Below are 15,541 nucleotides of genomic sequence, written 5' to 3'. Positions count from 1 at the left end.
TTATTTTGCATTTTACAGTGCAAACACTAATAGATATCTGCTAAACAAAGCAATGCAGTCTCACAATGAAAACAGACTTAGCATTAAAACTTCTCTGCCCTTGAAACTCACATTCATTGAAACAGCATTGAAACCCACATTCAAAGAAAGTACATTTTGCCAGTGGCAGAATAAGATTAACTTTGGGTTTGGGCTGTTTTCAAATCACAAGCCCCTTGCACACGAAACATACACATGCTCTTTCATACACCTTCCTGATTGTATTAAATTATATTCCTTGTACAATATAATACAGTTTTAGAGGACATTTTAAATTTATTGTTTTGAACATTTTTCCAGTAAACAATGAAACAAAATGCATGCACCAATAATGACAAAACTGCCCAATTCAGAACACTTCCATCATAAAAGTCTACTCAAACTTCTACAGTCCACCAGTATCAGTAAACATGCACAATCTCTGAAGAAGTAAAAGTCATCTAAATAATTCCACATTAAAGGGATCTGTAACTAATGAAGAGGTTGCTGCTAGCAAACAACTTTATATTTCTTTGTTTCATCTACAAATAAAGTGCCTGTTGCTCTTGAGGAATAAATTGCCTATGTTACACTAAAAAAATTATAAGCTAGTAATATTGCAATAGAGAATGGATGGCAAACTGATAACAGGTTCATAGTTACTAGGTATCTTTGCCAAAAAGGAGTGCATCATCCACCCCCTTTGTAACAGAGTACAGTATCAGCAATGCATCTACTTACTGTGGGAGTAGTACCCACAGCCTTCTACATCAAATGCAAATACACTACCTGTTGTGTTATTAACAATGCAAGCAGGCTCACCATAAGCAGCACTAAATGTTTGCTCCCCTGCAGCTCTCAGCCCCTTGTAAAATCTACTGAACACCCAGCTGTATCTCTGACCTTTGCAGCACAAGAAATCTGAAAAAAGCCAAAATTTATTGGTGGGGGGGCAAAAGCCTAAAAACCAAGGACACATTTTAAACATTGCATGTATAATGTTGGAAAGTTGCTAGAATAAAATGCTGTGTTACCACCATACATTTTCCTGCCAAGTATTCAACCCAGGACTCTGTGCAAAACAGTTAGAGAAACATACCACTATGCCAAAGCAACAGTTTTGTGAAAGAGAGGAAGACTGAAACTTAAATGGCTACCATTTAGTGAATTCAGTTCTCACCATAGCTGTCAACCTTAGCACAAAACACCTGAACAAAGCCAATAATGGGGGAATACAGTCCCCAAACATATTCAATGAATTCAGTTCTCACCATAGCTTTCAACCTCTTAGCAAAAAACACCTGGACAAAGCCAGTAATGGGGGAATACAGTCCCCAAACATATTCATCGAATTCAGTTCTTACCATAGCTCTCAACCTTAGCACAAAAATCCTAGATGAAGCCAATAATGGGGGAATACAGTCCCAAAAATAGGGACAAATTTCAAATATCCATCTTATAAACATAGAAAATTGCTAGAATAAAAGGTTTTGTGTTACCATGTACTTTCTGAAGAATATGAAGTCTGAAATTCAAATACTTGTCATTTTTATTTATTTAACATTTGTTAACCAGGAAAGTCTGACTTGGAACAAAAGCCAATTTTCAGCAGAGGCCCAGGGAGAAACACTCCAGACACATCTTTGTAGAGAGCCTGCAGCTATCAGGCAACAATGCTACCTCTGCACCACTGCACTACTGACATTGTAAGGACATAAAAATACAGAAACCACAGATTTTATGAGGAACAGAACAGAACAAATATGATGGAAAAATCTGCAAACATTTTGCAAATGGTGGTGGGTAGAGAATTCAGGCTGTTGACACCTGGGCCCAAGGTACAGGGTTCAAGCCTGTTCTCTACCCACCACCATATAGCAACTGGGGCCATTTTACATAGACACACACACACACACACACACACACACACACACACCTCAAGGTTCATAATCAAACTTGTAACATCTATCCATATTTTGTAACATGCACGTCCTTCCATCTAGCCCATAAAGCCAAGCCCGCGATGAGAGCAGGATGTCCTTTCTGTGAAAGCAGAGCAAGCTGGGTGCTACCCAGCCTGAGGATGTTGCAGTCTGATCCCCCTTCAAGTTTACGCAGTTGTAACTGCATAGACATCCAGGATAGTGCTGCTGAATGCTCTCTTCCTAATCTGGACTGCTGCTAATACAGTCTGGATTCTGTGTGCATGCTCCAGACTGGTTCACCAGCAGTCCAGATATGCCATGCATGCGAGATGTTCTGTGACTCATTTTATTTTTGTATTTTTATTTTATTTTATATTTTATTTTTGTTTTTTGTTTACATCTGGTGGGGGCTGCAGTCCTGCAGCCCAATAGCATGAGCCACCCCTGCTTTTTTGAGACAGCCACCAAGGCCATAAATGAGGAGAAGTTGCACACTGCCTACCTTGACCTGGCCAAAGCCTTCTATACTATTCCCCACTCAGGTATAATAGATAAACTGCCTCAACTAGGGTCAATCCATATGTTACCAGATGGGTAGCAAACTGGCTCACAGATAGAACCCACGTAGTCAAAATAGGGGAAGCCACCACAAGTAGTAAACCCATAACACGAGGTGTACCCCAGGGATTGGTCTTGTGGCCTCTGCTGTTTAGGATATACATCTCAAAGGTGCAGGGAAAGTCTAGTGGGCTATGGCTGACCAAGTTTGCAGATAACTGCAAGCTGTGTGCTGTCATCAATTCCCCTAGTGATGTGGACATCTTCCAACAGGGTCTCACCCAAACAAATGACTGGTGTCAGGAACATGGCCTCAAACTGAGTGCCAAAAAATGCATCATCATCCCTTTTGGGGAGAGGGATCTCCCCACAAATGATCACATTGATAATAGGGTACTAAGAATACAATCAGTCATGAGGGACTTGGGCACCCAGGTTGATAGCAAACTGACCTTTGACCACTAAATTGCCTCCGTTGTACAGAAAGCTTTGTACATGGCCCACCTCATTAGTAAGGGTATCTCATCCAGGGACAAGGTGGTCATAACATCCCTGTATTCTTCCTTATAAGACCCATTATTGAGTACAATGCTCCTTTCGGCATGTACCTCACAAAGCACATACAACAGCTGGAGAGACCACAGAGGTTCCTTGCCCAGGGAATCCAGGGTAAAAGCCCTGTCCATCTACTCAGTCTCTTATAGAATCCTCAGATGTGACCTCTGTCTGGCATACAAAGCAATCTCATACTCCACCCTGATAAGAATGCTGCATATCCACAAGTCAAGCTCCACTCACGTAGCCCATGCACACGACCTCAACCTGGTCAGTGACAGCAATAGGACTTGTCATCAGGACAGATTTGTGTCCCAGAGACTTCCCCTTTCATGGAATAGACTCTCTCTCCCTACATAAAGCACAGTACTTCATTAAACCTTTTGATAACTGGATAGGGAACAGAAAACACACCCCTGGAATTCCACCTGTGTCCCTGCTGGACAATGGCATAGGGTGCTGACTTGTTGGAACATGGGCTAAATTCTAGGCTAGGTTTGTAAGGGCCTCAGGGCCAATAGCCTATTAACTTCCTATGACCCCATTAAAATAGCAGCTATTGTAAATGTCAGATATATGGAAGTATTACCTTGTTGTGGAGCAACATGCAGGGGTACTGACATTACCTCTCTCTCTACTTTGCACAGGTCCATCAGGTATCAGACAAGGCAGTGGTCCTGCTCCTGGTAAGCATGACAATGTTTTGATATAGATGTAGATTTACAGTAATGCAATTCCTAAAGTTTCATCCCAGGCCTGCTGCCTGGAGTGCTGTACTGTCGGCATGATTGCCAACTGCACAGGTATTTCATGACTGTACACATTACAGTCATACATATGCCTTGTAATTGTCACCACACTGATAGATGCAACAGTATTGTTAAGACATTGCAGATTGCCATATGTGTCAACTGTGCAGAGTCTTCACAAATGTCAACAGTATACCTTATTTTTGCCGATGAGCTTGCTGTGTAAAGAGCTTTTATTTACAAGTAACTACAGCTGTTTGTGGGAATAGTATGAGGTTAGAGTTTCAACAGTTCTGTAATAGCTCCAACAGTGTATACAGCTGTAAATTTATTGCAACATAGTACTGCACAGCATATTAGTATAGGTATTAATGTACCGCTTTTTCCTGTCTTATCACAGGTGACCAGGGAGGTTGGACTCTGTCCCCTACACAACCTGATATCAGTGTCTCTTCAGACTCGGATGAAGATGCTGGCCACAGTAAGGCATGGGTGGGGGTTTAAGGGGCTGAATATGTCCCAGAGGTTGAGATCATTCCTCTGCCCTCATTGTCACTGCACACAGTCAGTATACCTACACATACCCAGTCCCCAGAGGACACAGATACTGGATAGTCAGAGGGTGGGGACATTGAACAGGAAAGTGTGGCAACTATGCCTCCAGTTAGTGTAGACACTGGCCATAGTCAGAGAGCTGGCAAAGTTCCACACAGGCAGATTGTTAGGGGTGCTCATAGGAGGCCTGCTGTCCTTCCACCTGTTGCAGGTGTCACATCACAGTTCACTCAGCATATGTTTTGGGCTGTCATAGAGGCACAGGCATGTTCTAAAAGGAACTACAGACATATGTTCAGGATTATGGATGCAGCACAATCTGACATCTGTGACTGCTTGCACCACATTGGTGACTTCTTGGATCGGTTCACTGATGCAGTAGACAGAAGGTGGGTTGAGACAGTGTCTACCTTGGAATGTAGAGTGTCTGTGCTGGAACATGTGGTTGGAGTTGAGTGTCAGCCTCATGGATGTAGGTCAGCAAATCCATCTACTGAGAGTCCACATGGCCATGCATGATCATGCTCCTGTAGTGGCAGTAAATCCAGCGCTACAGAGGGGAATTTGCTGTCCATACAGAATGTGGCAGACCATGGGCTCATGGTCCTGGGCATTCCTGTGGAGGACAAAATCCCAGGAAACAGCAGTCACCATCAGGTACTAGCACTGCTTTTGACCTTGGGCATGGAGGTGCCAGTGCAACTCTTGGCAGAACCAGTTCCCATGTTCATGGCTGTAGACGGTGAACTATCAGCTCTACCATGCATGGTTCAAAGCTGTGCAACACACATATGTAGGACTAGCACTGAGCTTGACTGTGTACACGCACACACTCACACACTACTGTCAAATACAGGTCACCTACAGACACACACTGCACAACTCCATGGTCTATCTTGCCTGCTTCCCTTCCTGACTCTCACACATGCTGTCAACCTTTTGGGTCAGGCTAGGCCTCCTGCACTCCCACACAACACCCTATGCAAGTGATGATACCTGGGCCACATCCCTGTCTGATGCAGAGGGTGATTATATAAATTAACATGTACTTATGTAATACATTGTTTTGCCATGTCATTTGTAGTGGTTACTGACAGATACTGTATGCTGACATGTCTAATGAGTAAGCCACATAATTTTGTGTACCTTATGTTGTATGATGTTGTAATGGTTGTATACTTGCACAATGAAATGTGTGTAATGGACCTGCTTCTGTTTCTGTTTCAGGATTCTGTTGGGGAACCTATGAATACACAGCAGCAATAAAGCCATTGATGTCACAGCACAGGATAAAATGTCAGCACAGAAGAAATATGTCCTCAGCAAGGTACAGCACTATAGGTACATGGCTCAATAAGTGCATATGTGTGTAACAGGCTAACAAGGACAGTGGCATCATTCAGTGTATACACACATCCCTAATCTGTGAAGAGGTCTGATACCCTTGATATGTGTCTCCTGGGTTGTAGGAGCTAACACTTCTACAAGCTGTGGTGCTGGGGATGATCCATCTACACATTTGGTGCTGGTGATGACCCATCTACACATTTGCTGTGACCAGTACAGACATTTGTCTGACAACAGCTATGATTGTCTAATTCTTCATCCCCTGGTGTAACCTGAACATGATGTGAGTCACAGCAGATGTGTGCTTCACATGCATGGGGAGCCTGTCACATATAGGATGTACTGTCTATGTTACATACCTGTCTCTCCAGCATGTACTGTATATACCACAGTGACAGTGTAGGTATGTAGGATGGGTAAGACATGTGTTAGTCCTGTCATGGATGTTCAGGAGGTACACAGTATGATCTGACTCCTCCTTTTATGGCAGCCATACACATCCCCTACAAAGCTTTTATGAGACAGATTATACATGTACCGTCATGACATGGACTTCATAGAACATGTTATCTGCAATGTGTATTGCTGTACCATGGAACCTGTGCGGTTGCTACAGTTGTAAGACATGCGTCTGTAGTGGCATAAGGGTTCCATTGTACACAATGATAGGTGTGATGAGTGCCACATTCAGTACTGCGATGACAGTGTGGGAGTTACATCAGAGACATGTCTGTTTAGGTTGTACAACACTGAATGCATCCCCAAATCTCAATAACCACTGAAAGTCAAAGGCTACATTTCTCTCTGTGTCCATACATCCATGAGTAATGGCTCAACTGTGTATGGTGTGAGGACACTACTATATTTCCCAGGGGTGGATGACTTTCCAAAGAATAGTATTGTGCAGTTGTTAGAATTTATTATTTGTCAGTGGCTCAGACAGCAACATTGAATGTGTGTTACAGGGGCATCCTGTGTAACCTTTGCTTCTTTGTGGGATTCAGTGATATGCACCTGATATGCAATCACCTGCTAATGCAGCCAGTCAGAGGACACTGACAGTGACTATGACTACAGAGAAGGAATGGGTAGAAGGGGTACACCATCAATGATGTCTGGAAAAATCCACTGGTGACTGGTGTCATTGCAGCATAGGTCCCCCAATGCTATTTTCCCAGATTATGACTGTCAGACACCTGCCTACCCACCAGCTGACATAACACTCTGTAGATAACCAACACAGTTTCCAGCAAGGTCTGGCCTAATACTGTCAAATACCTTGTCAGGCCATGGTAGGTACAGTGAGTAATATTCCTGTCATCCATGGCATAGTGTAATACTCAATGGGGTCCACCAGTTAAAGTCAGTGGGCATGATGTGGCCATGATCATAAACAGTGTGTGGTCCAGTGTCAGTAGGTATATGACAGTGTCACTGCTCATATCCATGATAACTCCTTTCATGGCATTTTATGTCACATGATTCAGAGATCTGGGGACACTGCTTGGCACTACATGCTAGATGTCCTTTGTGAAACTAATTATTGCAGTTGCTTCCAGCATGTTCCAAGAAAAGGGCCATCCAAGGTGTGTGCACAGAGCACAGACAAACATGTTAGGAAAGTGTAATATATATACCCTTTGAAGATAAGGTGGGGGTTTTACACAGGTATTCTTCAGTTGGACACTACCCAAGCATTGTATTCTGGAAGGACACAATTACCTTGTGAAGACAGTGGAAAGCAGGAGAGTCCACAGATTTGCTGGTGCTGCAACTACTAATGCTGGTCTCACTGACACCACTCTCACATGGGATACCATGCTCTGATACATTTTTGATCATCACATGCAAAACCGTACTATGAAGCCCATGATGACAAGCAAGACACAGCCTGTTTGTTCATCCATATAAATGTTCCACATCATGAAAGCCTCTGTAGGCTTCACAGACCCTTTTCCAAGTGGATACCTTGATTAGCAGCCTGGGCAATCAGTTGGCTTTTGTGTGTGTTATGCTATCTGTTCCAGGGTTGGTGGTATGTCACTAAGGAACTGACAAGAGGGGGATTAGTAGCACTGCTGTCATTCCACAATATAATGTACAATGCCTATTGACACAGATATCCAGTTTTGCTGTAACAAATCAGCACACTGACAGTGAGCCATCGTAGGTGATGCTTTCACTTCTTGCATCCTGCCCTTCAACAGATTACTTGGGCATATCTACATGACATGGCTGTGAGGCCTACTGCAGTGGACTGGCTACATTTGGCCAATATGTGTCCATGTACCACATGTCCTAGGCATATCATACTGTATTGTTATGTACCTGACACACATGTCCTTGTACCCACATCATGTCACACAAAAAACAGGGTGCTGTCTAGTTGCTTGACAGGCACTGTATGCTTGCGAGGCCAACTTAATGTCAACAACATTGAACAAGTCTTCTATGCATCTTGATCTTTCATGATCTTTCTTCTCCTACCCTGTACCTGGCTGCTGTGCACCCTGCTCTGGTGCTTGACCTACACCTTGTGTTCCTGTACGTCTCTGCACTAGACCCCTGAATTTATCCTGCTGGACGTCTAAGAAAAATAGTCCAAAATTAAGAATTAACCTACCAGTCCCTGAGAGACCTTTCCTTGATAAAAGACAGTGAAACCTTGTGTTCCTGTATGTCCCTGCAATAGACCACCTGAATGTACCCTGTTAGACATCTAAGGAAAATAGTCCAAAATTAAGAATTAACCTACCAGCTCCCTGAAAGACCTTTCCTTGATAAAAGACAGTGAAATCTTGTGTTCCTGTACGTCCCTGCAATAAACCACCTGAATGTACCCTGCTGAACGTCTAAGAAAAATAGTCCAAAATTAAGAATTAACCTGAGAGACCTTTCCTTGATAAAAGACAGTGAAAGCATGTGTTGTTCTAGCTACTAGAAACATTGTAATAATATTATTTTTTTATAAATACTGCAGGGTTAGGCAAGCTTCCCAGTCAGGTTAGCCAGCAGCCAACCCCCCCCCCCATTTAGCATTTAAAAAAAAACTTACTTCCAGCTTATACACTCTTTATCTCTAACTAGTTTATCTCCCCCCTCTCCCTTAGCCTGACATCCCCTTTAGGAGACCTATTTGCAATAAAGTGACTGGCCACTAGATGGTGCCTCAATACAAGCTTTCTGTATATTAATTTCTTCACCTATTCTTAACCATACCTCCCTAACTCTGTTCCCAGTTTTCTTCTGACTTACTGTTTTACCTTCTCTCCTTTGTCGTAAGGTATCTTTAATCACATTCTACTCCTCTAACATCCCAAGTCTATTCTTGCTAGCCTCTCAACTTTCTTCTGCATTCTCTTACTTTCAGACTTACCTGCAAAATTTCATACTTCACTGATTGTCATCCTCGACAGTCTACTCTCTTGTCTCTACCCGCTCCGTTAAGCCTCAAGTGGCTCACTCCCTACCTTGCCCCCAATTCCCACACACCCCCAGTGCTCCTACATTTATTCCTCTAAAAGCCAAACCCCCATTACATCTACTCCAATCAAGCAGATCACATCATTACCACTCCCAACCCCCATTATCACAACACACCCACTGTTACCTTACCTCTCATCCCTCCTTGTTACATCACCCCACCTATTGATATATCTGCTAACCTGCTTACAAAACCCTACCTCCCATTCTTCTCCCACTTCTCAAACCAATATAATGTCTATATCAATCATCCCATACCAATTATAACTATTATCCTTGGTCTCACTCTTACCTCCTCTAATCACTGCCTATCTCTTAACCACCTATGAACAACCACTATACTCTGCCCTTCTCTTCCCCTCCAAACACACTTCAACCCCACCATTAGCTATCTCTCCAAACTTCCTAAACTTCATATCCATACCCAGCTACCTACTAGCCAAATATCATAGACTAGCACACATTAAGTATACCAACCTAAATACTAGAAAATTATTTGACTATTATTGCAAGCCCCTCCACCCTAAACACATAACACTCCTCCACTCCTTACTAGATGGGGGACATTCATCCTAACCCTGGCCCAAACTATACCCTTACCACTGCAAACTGCAACCCGAATAAAACTAGTACCCTAGCACCTACCAAACCTTCTAACTCACTCTCTATAGCACATCTCAATATACGCAGCATTTGCAATAAAATTGCTCAACTTCATGCCCTCCTAGATGTCCACCTATTTGACAACCTATGTTTATCAGAAACTTGGCTAAAACCTACTGTTAAGGACAATGAAGTCACCCCACCTGGTTACAATATCATTAGACTAGACCGCACAGCCAAAAAGGGAGGAGGGGTAGCAATCCTCTATAAAGCAGAGCTGCAAGTTAGCACTAAAAATCTTAGTCCACCTTTAGACAATAGTGCTGAAATACTCATCGCTAAATTTCAGGTCAACACATATAAAGCCATAAATATTATCTGTATATATCTTCCTCCAGGAAATAACATCAGTATACTAGAGAATATCCTTAACTGGCTTTCTATTAATCTCCCACAAGAAACCATAGTCCTAGGAGACTTTAATATCGATTGGAAGTCCTGTAGTAATACACACCCCACCACCCATATTAACCTTTATGGCTTCTCACAAACTATTAACTCCCCTACCAGAACTAGTAGACCCAACAACAAGGAAAGTACCTTGGACTGGATACTTACTAATAGTCCTCATCAAACTTACAATGCAGAAACCCTCCCAGATGACCTAAGTGACCATTCACTAACTTATATTATCAGACATAAAACCAACCTAACTTTCCCTAACACTTTCAGAACAGTGCGCACCAAAAAGCAATTTAACCCAAAACTTTTCCAAGCAGAACTCAAGCAATGTAATTGGCCACCATTAAAATATCTCCCACTCAGTGAAGCAGTAGAATACTTCAGTTCCACATTCTTAGTCATCCTGGACCACCACGCCCCAATACGCTCTGTTAGAAATAAAGATAAACTGGCCCCTTGGCTCTCTAATAATATTAGGCAAAAAATCCTTCTCAGAAACAAATCCTGGGCAAAATGGCTTACTACTAAGAATCCTACAAATCAACAAACCTTTAGGCAACATAGAAATAATACAAAAAAGCCATCCTGTTAGATAAAAAGAACTTTTACCTCCAATTACAGCAAACCTACCACAAGGAACCACAAAAGTTTTGAACTAGAATTAACAAACTTCTATACCCAGGTCAATCTATCACTCCCAACCCACTAGGCTCTAACCCTGAGAATCCCACACATACTGCTACTGCCTTCAATTCTTTCTTCACAGATGCCATCCAAACTCTTGCTAGCCATCTATCTCCTGATACCTCAAATTTTCCTACTTCTACTACAAACCCACCCCCATCATTTCATTTACAACAAGCGGCTACTTCCTTTATTTACTCCCTTCTCCAAAAATTAAAACCTACCCTCAGCTGGCCAACTCCCAGCAGAATTCATGAAAAAAGGAGCTAAAGCCATTGCCTTTCCCATCTCCATTCTCATCAATAGAACAATAAGTGAAGGAACTATCCCATCTATCTGGAAAAATTCTCATATCATCCCACTACATAAAGGGGGAACTCCAATGACTTCTCTAACTTTCATCCTATAGCTCTGCTATCTCCTCTTGCAAAAATAATGGAAATGTGCATCCATAAGCAACTACTTAACCACCTTCTCCATAACAACTTACTTGCCAATTGTCAACATGGATTCAGACCTTTCCACAGTACCACCACTGCCCTGCTATCCTTCATAGACTGTATCAACAAAAATCATAACAAAAATACTCTTTCCTCTGCAGTCTTCATCGATTTATCTAAAGCTTTTGGCATGGTTAATCACCAACCCCATTCTACACATACTGAAATCCCTTTCACTCAATCTTCTAGCCATGAATTGGTTCAAATCATACCTAGAAAACTGACAGCAGGCTGTACTCTGGCAAAATAATATATCTAATCATCTTCCTATTTCCCTTGGTGTTCCACACGGCTCCATATTAGGCCCACTCCTATTTTCCATTTATATTAATGACCTTCAATCAGCAATTCCACACACTACTTGCATTCAATATGCAGATGACTCTATTATAATCTGTTCAGCCACTTCTCAAACTGAACTTCAGTCTCTTACCCAAAAAGCTTTCAGTACTGTAGAACAATGGTTCTCAAACAGCTGCCTCCTCCTAAACCCCCAAAAAACTAAACTGTTACTCTTCACACCAACCCAAAAGTCCACCCCTATACATTTCACACTCACATCTAATAATAGTACTCTTATTTCTCCTGACCTAACCACTAAACTTCTAGGAAAACAATAGACAACAACCTCAACTTTGATACTCATATAAACAGCACAATAAAATCAGTTAACAAAAAACTGAGATCCCTTTACAGAATCAAACCCTTTCTTACACCAGTAGCTAGGACAGCTATAGCCAAAACTCACTTAATCTCCACTCTACTCTATGCTTCACCTATATACACTAATCTTTCTAAAAACAACCTCAAAAACTTTCAACATCCTATAATGATATTGCTAGATTTGCTACAGGCTCTCCTTTCAGAACTCATCACTGTCTGAATCTAAAACAACTTGACTGGCTAGAATTTCTTAACCAGCTTCAGTTTCCCCAGCTCACAATAGCCCACAAGAACCTGTATCAACCCAGCAACACTCCAATACTCTCTAGCCTCATCACACCTTACAATAATCTCAAGAACTTACACTCCTCATACAAACTGCTGATCAATACTTCCAGATCCAACAACTCATCAGGTGACTCCTTGTTCTCTAACTCTGTTGGAAAACTATGGGATCTACTACCCACTGAACTCACAACTCAGACTTATCTCTCACTTTTTAAAAGGAATCTAAAACTATTTCTCAATACACACTGGCTATGCTTCTGTACTAACCCTGACTAACTTTTTTTCTTTACACTAGTTATCACTCTACATCTTTATAATCTTACCCTTAAAGAATCAATATACCATGTTATTGCAAATAAAAATCATGTATATAGGTATATTGTACCCCCTCTTGTACATTACCCTTTGCTGCTTACTGCTCATGTTATGCTCACTATGAGTATTGTATTTTGTACTTCTTATAAACTAAAGTTTTTATGTAACAATAGCTTTTTTTATAGTTTGATCTGTTATGACTTTTATATTAATTTTGTATGTTTCTTGGAGCTTTTCTCCCCGGGCCTCTACTGAAAATGGACATGTATCCAGCTAGACTAGCTCGGTCAACAAATGTAAAATAAAATAAAATAAATAAGATGAAATGCATGCATGGGCATCCACATCTTCACTGCAAGGTGTGCCTACAAACACTGTATATCAGGCTGTCAACCCCAGGGGTGTGGCAGCATGATCCTACCTTTGCAGGACCTGCTGCTGAGGTGATGGGACTGACCCCATCCCTCTACTCCTATGACACACAAACACAATGTGAGACCAGTGAGACTGCATTTCAAACCTTGCTGCCATATCTTCAACAGCAGTCATTACATATAGTAATAAGCATTATGCCAACATGTGCAGCTCATATCCTGCACCACCTACACCCACATCACATACACCTGCATGTGTGCAGCTCCTTACCAGACACATTGCCAAACAGACACCTCAGAACATCCTGCCTCTGAAGTGCACAGTACACATAATAATGCATGCACCACTCTCTCACCAGCAAACAGCCAAGGTAAAACACAAAATCACACCTCTTAGTCAGAGGTGATTACATTGTAAGACACATTGATGTCTGTGTCAAGTGGCTACCTATGGGACAGATCACAGATGTCTGTGGGTTGACACAATATGCCTTACCATACATTGCCGCAAATCAAGGGATATCAGTTAACATTATGTTTATATCAAAGTTCCTGCAGGTGTGTATGACTAAGGGCATATATCACCGGCCTGTATGCAGACACATGACTGTGCTTAACTAGTCTGTGTCTCTTGCGGTTATATGCATACCTTTCAGCTGCTGTTGACACCTGTGATGGTGGCTCCATACACATGGAAATTGATGGAAGGCAATAATTGCCTTAGTGTGTGGTATCATTGTCAGGGGATCTACTACATGCCTGCCTGGGATGCCTTGCTCAACAGATATTAATGCTTTACCAGTAATGGTGTTTATCTCTCACCTCTGAGATTTGGAGTAATGGCCATGGCTACTGTCACCTTCACAATGCATCTTAGATGCACTATTCAGGGAACAGTTGGCAATAAGAATAACATCTTTATACAACATCATGGTTATGCTGCTACACGGTGGGTATGGCAACACTGAACCTTACTCTGTGGAATGTGTCCCCATCCTGGATTATGCAGACATATGTGCAGTCAAAGACATCTGGTTCTAGGCTGGGGACAGCACCACAGCCATACCAGACTACATGTCCATCCACATCTTCAAACCTCAAAATGATAGTGTTCAAGGTAATGCAGATGGTGGATACATACTCATTAAGGATAGATACACATCCAGATTTTGTGAAACACTATGATTTCTGGAGACAATGCAGGTGTCATTCAGTACTGGAAGGGCACATAATCAAGAAATAGCTGGCTACAGGAACATCTTCATGTATCCAGGCACCTGTTGTGCATTTTGTATGCACATGTGTCTGTCAAGATATATCATTACACCAGGTTGTGGGTGGCATTATGTGACCACCAGCTGTGTTGCTTAGTCATGCTGCAGCTCACTTGCCCAAAGCTGAGTCAATGTCCTTAACTACAATGTCCTGGAGCAGTGTTGTGACATCCCACCAAGGGGAACCAACATATTGCACCATGTCTTTACCAATACGGGTGCTACTGCATCCCCCCAATGTGTGATCCTCCCTGATGGGGGTCTGACCACAGATCAGTGTCATTAAAATTACCAGCACTAACCCCCTTTGCAGACAATATAGATACATATTTCAACAAAGCCATTTATTACCTCCTGTGGGATGGTTTACATAGCCTGATTGCGCATCCCCTCTCTGATGGGACGGCAAGTATACAGAGCTGTACACCCATGCATTATGGCAGCAGCATTACAACTGTGTGAACATGGCTGTACCTGACAGGAGGAACACAGGCTCCTCATGGCACAGCTGATCTGACTGGTGGCCAACCACCATTATCAGGCTGTACAATAGGAGGTGGACATTGCTGTGTGACAGTTGGGGTGAGGGTGCCCCCCCTAAAATGGTGACACAACCTCCTCAGCTAAAACAAGTATATAGTGTTGTTGTGATGTTGTGTAGACACAGTAAGTGTCAAAATTAGCCACCCACACAAAGCAAAACCACAACACACATTGTAGATACATGTATAACATGAAAGAACAGGCCCAGATTGTTGGTGAACTCATACTTAATGATGCCACATAGAATGCGTCTGTACCCATAGCTAACCTGTAGTCCCACATGTTCTGCTTCAGCTTCACTCCCCTGTCCCCACCACATGTGACACATGACATTCCTACAACCCATCCCATAACTTCCATATCTACAGAGCAGGTCATAAATGGCCTCTCTATGGAAGATGCACAGCATCTATTGGGCATGCTAACATCCCAAGATGATTACTACCTGGGATGTGTCATGGATTACTAACACCATTGGGAACACCTTGCAATCATACTGAAACCACTGGCTGGACACCAGCTGACTGGACAACGATAACAGTTAGAACCTTGCACGGAGGTGGTGCATGCACTGACCACCAGAACTATAGACCTCTTTGCCTGAGTATAAATATCTGTATGGTCATAGAGGCAGTCATCATGGAG

This window comes from Protopterus annectens, chromosome 4.part0 (genome assembly GCF_019279795.1).
Source record: "Protopterus annectens isolate FY-2018-M chromosome 4.part0, PAN1.0, whole genome shotgun sequence".
Taxonomy (NCBI): Eukaryota; Metazoa; Chordata; order Ceratodontiformes; family Protopteridae; genus Protopterus; species Protopterus annectens.
The sequence above is the reverse complement of the archived record's forward strand: the minus strand, read 5'-3'. Positions refer to the sequence as shown.